Source organism: Dreissena polymorpha, chromosome 1, assembly GCF_020536995.1.
Source record: "Dreissena polymorpha isolate Duluth1 chromosome 1, UMN_Dpol_1.0, whole genome shotgun sequence".
NCBI lineage: Eukaryota > Metazoa > Mollusca > Bivalvia > Myida > Dreissenidae > Dreissena > Dreissena polymorpha.
The window spans coordinates 83,828,935-83,837,269 of NC_068355.1; positions in this window are offsets into that span (position 1 = coordinate 83,828,935).

Genomic DNA, 8,335 nt, shown 5'->3' on the forward strand with positions numbered 1-8,335 from the left:
TTTGGCACATTTGCTCACCATCATTGGACGGTGTGTCGCGCGAAATAATTACGTCGATATCTCCAAGGTCAAGGTCACACTTTGAGTTCAAAGGTCAAAAATGGCCATAAATGAGCTTGTCCTGGCCATAACTATGTCATTCATTGTTAGATTTTAAAATCATTTGGCACATTTGTTCACCATCATGGGACGGTATTTTGCACGAAAGAATCACGTCAATATCTCCAATGTCAAGGTCGCCACGACTAAAAATAGATTTTTTTAAAAACAAACTTACAAAGGGGGTTAATTTTGTTTGTTCATTTCAAAAGTTCAGTTTGAGTTTTCTCCCTTTATCAGATTTTTTTTTCACAATGAAAACCTGGTTTTGTGACAATTTTGTCCCTTGTTAATTATTAAACTTCCATTCTATTTCTTATTTTTTAAAGGCCATGTTCAGCACATAATATACTTTATAGTCTTTCTCAAGGTCACTTATAATATTAAAGTCAATCTTGCAACATGCTTGTCCGGACTCCACCCTTGCCATGGCTGGCACGACTCTTACTATTGGGCTGCGCACATCGCCCAAGGGATTAATTATCAAGCTATGGCTTTCAGTCAAATATCATAATGGGATGGTTATAAATAGTTATAAATAATCAAAAATCTTTCCCTCAATGGTTTTTAAATTACCAAAAATTTAATTCAGTGCTTAAGTGGGAACATCAATTGTTTATTGAACAATTTCTGTATAAACTAGACCGTCTTGCAAGATGCATGAATATGCTAATTGCATCATCATTTAATTATTTATCTCGCCCACAAAGCATGAAAGATGTCTTGGTTTGTGTTGAATTGATGAAACAGAACATATTACCTTACTAAATAGTTAGGTACGGATTGCATAGTTATGTACGGATTGCATGTTTGTTTTTAGTTAAATACATTTTGTGTTATAGAAATTGTAATTTTGTATGTATGTCATCGTTTTCCTGGAACATTGAAAGAAATTTGTTTTGCACATAATTTATTGTGGATTATTATATTATTATATGTGTGTTAATAGAAACAAATATACAAATCTCTTCCAAATAGTTCAATTTGTTTGAAATCAGTATCAATTTTGATTATTCGAGAGAGCATTCATTCAAAACTAGCCATATGTTCTAGGAACATTCTAAAATTGACATTTTAACTGCTATTAAATTGAAGCAAAACACAATGCCACCCTCTCAGGTTTGGACAAAATATTTCAACAGCTCAAGTAATAAGACACGGGCAAACTAAAATTAACTACAATGTTGACATAAATGACGATAACCTTATATGTTAACTGGAAATATTGCATATTAAAAAAAAATGAAATGTATTATTTGACAAATTACAAAAAATTACTGTATTCCTTTTTTCAAAGGTGTATATAACATACTATTTGTAGTTTTTTTGTGGCAATCAGGATCTCTACATTAAGCTTAATATTTGAATATATTCGAATAATGAAACACTAATATTCAATTAGTTTTTAGCTCGACTATTATATATGAAATATATATAGTGGAGCTATCCTACTCACCACAGCGTCGGCGTTTCCGTTAGCGTTAGTGTGCAAATGTTAAAGTTTTCGTACTACCCCAATTATTTTCATTGTCCCTTGACATATTGCTTTCATATTTTGCATACTTGTTTACCAAAATGACCCCAACCTATAAACAAGAGCAGACAACTGTATCAAGCATTTTGTCATAATTATGGCCCCTTTTCCACTTAGAATATGCAGCAAATGTTAAAGTTTGCATACTACCCCAATTATTTCCTGTGTCCCTTGACATGTTGCTTTCATATTTTGCATACTTGTTTACCATCATGACCCCAACCTTCAAACAAGAGCAGACAACTCTATCAAGCATTTTGACAGAATTATTGCCCCTTTTATACTTAGAATATGCATATTATTGATATATCTATGTTAAAGTTTGCGTACTACCCCAAATATTTCCTGTGTCCCTGGACATATTGTTTCATACTTTGCATGCTTGTTTACCAACATGACCCCAACCTTTAAACAAGAGCAGACAACTGTATCAAGCATTTTGACCGAAATATGGCCCCTTATATACTTAGATAATTGAAGATATAGCTTAAATTGCTATAACTTCTTTATTTTATTAATACTTTGACAAAACAACACTTACCTGAATACCACAACGGATTCCACCCAAAGAAAACTCCACGCCCAAACCCAGAATACCTGCCCCCCCCCCACCCCCCCCCCACCCCCCCCCCCCTAAAAAAAATTGTGTTTCCTTTTTTTATTTTTGAAAGATCATCTTATAAATGACCACACCCCACATTATAACCCCCTCTCACCCCCCCTACCCCCCATATTTTTTTTTTCCTTTTTTTTTTTAAAGATCGTCTAATAAATGACCACACCCCACATTATTATACCCCCCCTCTCAACCTCCCTACACCCCCCCAAAAAAAACAAAAAAAATTTTTTTTTGTTTTTTTTTTGAAAGATCGTCTAATAAATTATTGAATATGAACAATTTCCCCATGATGGCTTACGTTATACTGTCAAGCACTCGAATAGTCGAGCGCGCTGTCATCTGACAGCTCTTGTTCAGTATTTGTCCTATCCCTATTGCTTATCAATATTGTGATTCTTAACCAACATCATGAACACAAGCCAAAATCTAAACCAAACAGACGTCTTGTAGGAGCAGTGTTAGGCTTATCCTTTTCTTTGTTAGATGCTAGATAGACAATTTTGTTATGCCTTGTATAAGCTTGAATATATATATATATATATATATATATATATATATATATATATATATATATATATATATATATATATATATATATATATAATAAAAGTAAAAACACGTGTCTGGGATTTTAAATATATATTGATTTAGCTAAATCAATATATATTTAAAATCCAGGCTAAATCAATATATATTTAAAATCCCAGACACTATTTTTACTTTTATTATATAATATTCACAATCTGGATTATTACATTTTACTTATATAGCTATATATATATATATATATATATATATATATATATATATATATATATATATATATATATATATATATATTAGTTGAGCTATCCTACTCACCCCGGCTTCGGCGGGTAATCGTGAGCATTGGTATGTTAAAGTTTGCGTACCACCTTAAATATTTTATATCTCCCTTGACATATTGCTTTCATATTTTGCAAACTTCTTTACCAACATGACCCCAATCTATAAACAAGAGCAGACAACTGCATCAAGCATTTTGTAAGAATTATGTTCCCTTTTTATTCTTGAAAATTTGGTTAAGTTTTGTGTTTAGGTTTTCTTTATTCTTAAAGTATCAAAGCTATTGCTTTCATACTTGCAACACTTACTAACTATCATAAGGGGACTGTGAAGGCAAAGTTATGTTACTCTGACTGGCATTTTGACAGAATTGTGGCCCCTTTTATACTTGGATAATTGAACATTTGGTTTAGTTTTGTGTTTTGGTCCATTTTACTCCTAAAGTATCATAGCTATTGCTTTCATACTTGGAAAACTCACTAACTATTGAGGGGACTGTACAGGGCAAGTTCCATAACTCTGGTTGGCTTTTTAACTGTATAATGGCCCTTTTTTGTCTTAGTGCCTTTAAATATTTTGTTAAATTTTGTGTTTAGATCCTCTTTTCTTCTTAAATTGCCGTAACTTCTTTATGATCAGAATTGATTCATACTTTGACAAAACAACACTTACCTGACATATACAATGGACTCCACCCAAACTATCCGCCATGCCCCACCCAAGAACCCCCCCCCCCCCCCCCCCAAAAAAAAAAATAATATAAAAAATAAATAAATAAAATATTTCTTTGTTTTTCTTATTTTTGAAAGCTCATCTAATAAATGACCACACACCCACATTATACTCCCTCTCCGTTCCCCTCCAATCCCCCCACCCCCACCCAAAAATAATTTTTTTTTGGAAACATGGTAAAAAAACACAAATATTTTTTTATTTTATTTTTAAAGAACCGTCCAACCATCCCACCCAAGCTATTGCTATCAAACTTAAAATAAAATCTTATTAGTTTGTTTGATGTCTTTACAAATGTTCACTAGATTGTGGAAAATATATGTGAACTAAGAATCGTCTATAAAGTACAACTTCTTTAAAACATAAGTGATCTGCATCATCAATATGTTTCAATTTTGGTCCTCTTCCACTTAGAATATGACTATATTACATTGACCTTATTGAATATGAACAATATCTCCATGATGGCTTACGTTATACTGTCAAGCACTTAAAAAGTCCAGCGCGCTGTCTTCTGACAGCTCTTGTATCGCATCACATTCCATCTTACATAAGTATATTGATTTGATGCCTGTGACATCAAGTAATATGTCACTAATGAAGGCAAACTTGGTTTAATGTATGCCCCATCCCATGAAATATTATCTCTTGCATCGGCTAACCTGGTTTGTAGTCCGTCATAGAACATGTCAATCACATCGGCATCCCAGGTTTGATGTCCGTCACAGAACATGACATGTCACTGACATTGGCTTCCCAGGTTTGATGTCCGTCACAGAACATGACATTTTACCCGCATCGGCTTCCCAGGTTTGATGTCTTTCCCAGCACATGACATGTCACTTACATCGGCTCTCCTGGTTTGATGTCTGTCATATAGAACAAGGCACGTCACTCACATCGGCAACCCTGGTTTGATGTCCATCCCAGCAGATGACATGTCACTCACATCGGCTTCCCTGGTTTGATGTCCGTCCAAGCAGATGACATGTCACTCACATCGGCTTCCCTGGTTTGATGTCCGTCTCAGCAGATGACACGTCACTCACATCGGCTTCCCTGGTTTGATGTCCTTCCCAGCAGATGACATGTCACTTACATTGGCTTCCCTGGTTTGATGTCTGTTACAGAACAAGACACATCACTCACATCGGCTTCCCTGGTTTGATGTCCGTCCCAGAACAAGACATGTCACTCACATCGGCTTCCCTGGTTTGATGTCCTTCCCAGCACATAACATGTAACTCATATCAGCTTCCCTGGTTTGCTATCCGTCCCAGCACATAACATATAACTCATAGCAGCTTTTCTGGTTTGATATCTGTCTCAGCACATGGCATGTCACTCACATCGGCTTCCCTGATTTGATGTCTGTCACAGAACAAGACGTGTCACTCACATCGGCTTCCCTGGTTTGATGTCCGTCCCAGCACATAACATGTAACTAATATCAGCTTCGCTGCTTTGATATACGTTCCAGCACATAACATGTAACTCTTCTCAGCTTCCCTGGTTTGATATCTGTCTCAGCACATGACATGTCACTCACATCGGCTTCCCTGGTTTGATATCCGTCCCAGCACATGACATGTCACTCACATCGGCTTCTCTGGTTAAATATCCGTCCAACCACATAACATGTAACTCATATCAGCTTCACTGGTTTGATATCTGTCTCAGCACATGACATGTCAGTCACATCGGCTTCCCTGGTTTGATTTACGTCTGAGCAAATGACATGTCACATCGGCTTGCCTGGTTTGATATCCGTCCCAGCACATGACATGTCACTCACATCGGCTTGCCTGGTTTGATATCCGTCCCAGCACATGACATGTAAAACACATCGGCTTCCCTGGTTTGATGGCCGTCACAGAACGTGACATGTCAATCACATCGGCTTCGCTGGTTTGATTGCCGTCCCAGAACGTGACATGTCACTTACATCGGCTTCCCTTTTTGATTCAAGTCCCAGTACATAACATGTCACATCGGCTACCCTGGCTTAATGTTTGTCATAGAACATGATATGTCACTAACATCTGCCACACTGGTTTGATGTCTGTCCCACAACATGACATGTCACTCACATCGGCATCCCTAGTTTGATATCCGTTCCGTGTAATGTCATGTCTCTCACATCATCATGTGTGTCACAGCACATTACATGAAAACCTTGAAATCTTAGAAAAAGATACTCGGATTTGAATTTATTTTAAGGAAAAGTGTCTTTGTGTGACACCATCAAATTCTTAAAGTGCTCTTTTTAGAAACCAATGATCGGATTAACAAATTACATACATAAATATTCATATGGTGACTATCTTGCACATTAAAAAATAAACGTCCCAACCGATTAAGGGGAGTTATACTACTACGAATGTAATAAAAAAATGTAATAATCATAAACCGTTGATTGTCTTTATAAAATAAGTTCATTTGCATTTTCACTGAACGATCTTCCACCAACACCCTAAGATTTATAAAAAAATTCAAAATATGGCCGTCAGTTTTTAAGGTCTCAGATCTTAGAAAATTTCTTTAAATCGTTATCGGATACGATGTGAAAATAATTGTACATAAAATTATATGATACTTGCCTACTGTGCAGTGGAGCAGCCAGATACATGTACACGTGCCGAGGTAGTTGATGGGCAAAAGGCATGCACCACATCCAGGCGATTTTTGCGTGCATTTCGTATCTTTGGTGTTTATTGTATGCTTTTATAAGATTTTTTTTGTTTGTTTCTGCGTCCCTTGCGTATTATTAGTGCAAACAGGGACGTATACAAACAAATGTTTGTATAGGTCCCTAGTGCAAGCGAGTTTACTTTCGAGCACTGTAAACGCGGATGACGCGGGAAGGTCGCGGCTGTGAGATAAATAATAGTTATTTTTTTAATGTAAGATAAATACCATTTATAGACATTGGTTTTCTTGTTGAAACGTGCAACACGCTTTATATAAACTTATACAGTTTTGTTATAATTTATAAGGTTATAATTTATAAGGTCTTGTTAACGAACCGTTAAAACATAATGAAGTCATTTTTGTTTGTTTGAGTATCTTTTGTTTTGAGAGTGTTCCCAGCGGCTTTTGTTTTCATTGGCTTTTGGTCTTGCAAGAAATGAAAAAGGAAGTAAATTGATACACAAAGAAACGTAACATGTTTTTACAAGTATTACGTAATAAATGGAAAAATTATACATTTAGCAGAAAAGTAAACATAAGTCGATACTTTAATGAAAGAAAATATATTAACAAACTCGCGCTTGCATATAGTCGGTTATTATAAGCGTTTTATCCGGCTCAATCATAGCAATAGACGAGTCAATTGTTATAATTTACATTCGGGATTTTCCGCGCACTCACTGGTTGGCAAAATACTGGTTACAGTAACGTAAAACATGTATGAAGGGCTTTCGTTTAGTCAATAGGTAGATAATAAAAACCAAATGAACATTAATATTCTTAAAAAATAGTGCAAATATATCATATTTAGTAGCAAATAAATGTATATTCACAAATTAAATTTCCTCTTCATAAAAATACGAAGTTATTATAAGCATAGAGTAAACGTGATCGGAAGACTAAATACTGACAATTCCACAAAGCAATAAATTACCCGGTAGCCGTATTCTTTCTGATAATAAGACTTGAATACATTATATTTCAACACTAATAAAACATAGATCTATATTAATTTTATTATAATTATAAGTGGTGTGGATAGTGTTTATTTTCATCAGCGATCGATAGTGTCAGAGGTGCATTTAATCAATTATAAAACAAATCCCTAAAAAGCGGAAGACATTACTATATTTTTAAATATTGTGGTAATTTTCTTGTACATTGAATGAATTTTCGTTTCGTTTACATTGAATGACAATATAAATACAATTTAGCATATAAACGGAAAATGCCTGCATATTTATTATGCAAATTGAACTGTCTTTGCATGTATATTGAAATCTCTTTTCTAGTAATAAGGAGTGATAAAAATATAGCATTTTATGATCAATGCATATACATGTATTTAATTTACTTGATGAAAGTATTTTTTACCCTATTGTGATTGCTTATGTTCATGATGGTGTTTTGTACACTGCAGTAAAATGTACAATTTTTACACGTACTAGCGGAGTTTACTTTTGCCGGTACCCGTTAAATACCTTAATTGCGTAGCAGTAAATTATATATTTAGCAGAAAAGAAATTATAAGTCGATACTTTAATGAAAAAATATATATTAACAAACTCGCGCTTGCATATAGTCGGTTGTTATATGCGTTTTATCCGTCTCAATCATAGCAATAGCCAACATTTCAACGTCAGATAACAAAGATTTCGTATGACTACCGGTAGATATCGTTTCATGAAATTAAAATGGAATATATTGTTCCACAAACAAATAAAAACGAGCATTTGTATCTCGTTAAACCTATGTTACCACACCGCATCTAGCGTTGAGATTCTGGCTTTTGCTATAAGGGACACTGATTTTTAATGGGTGAACTTTATTTAACG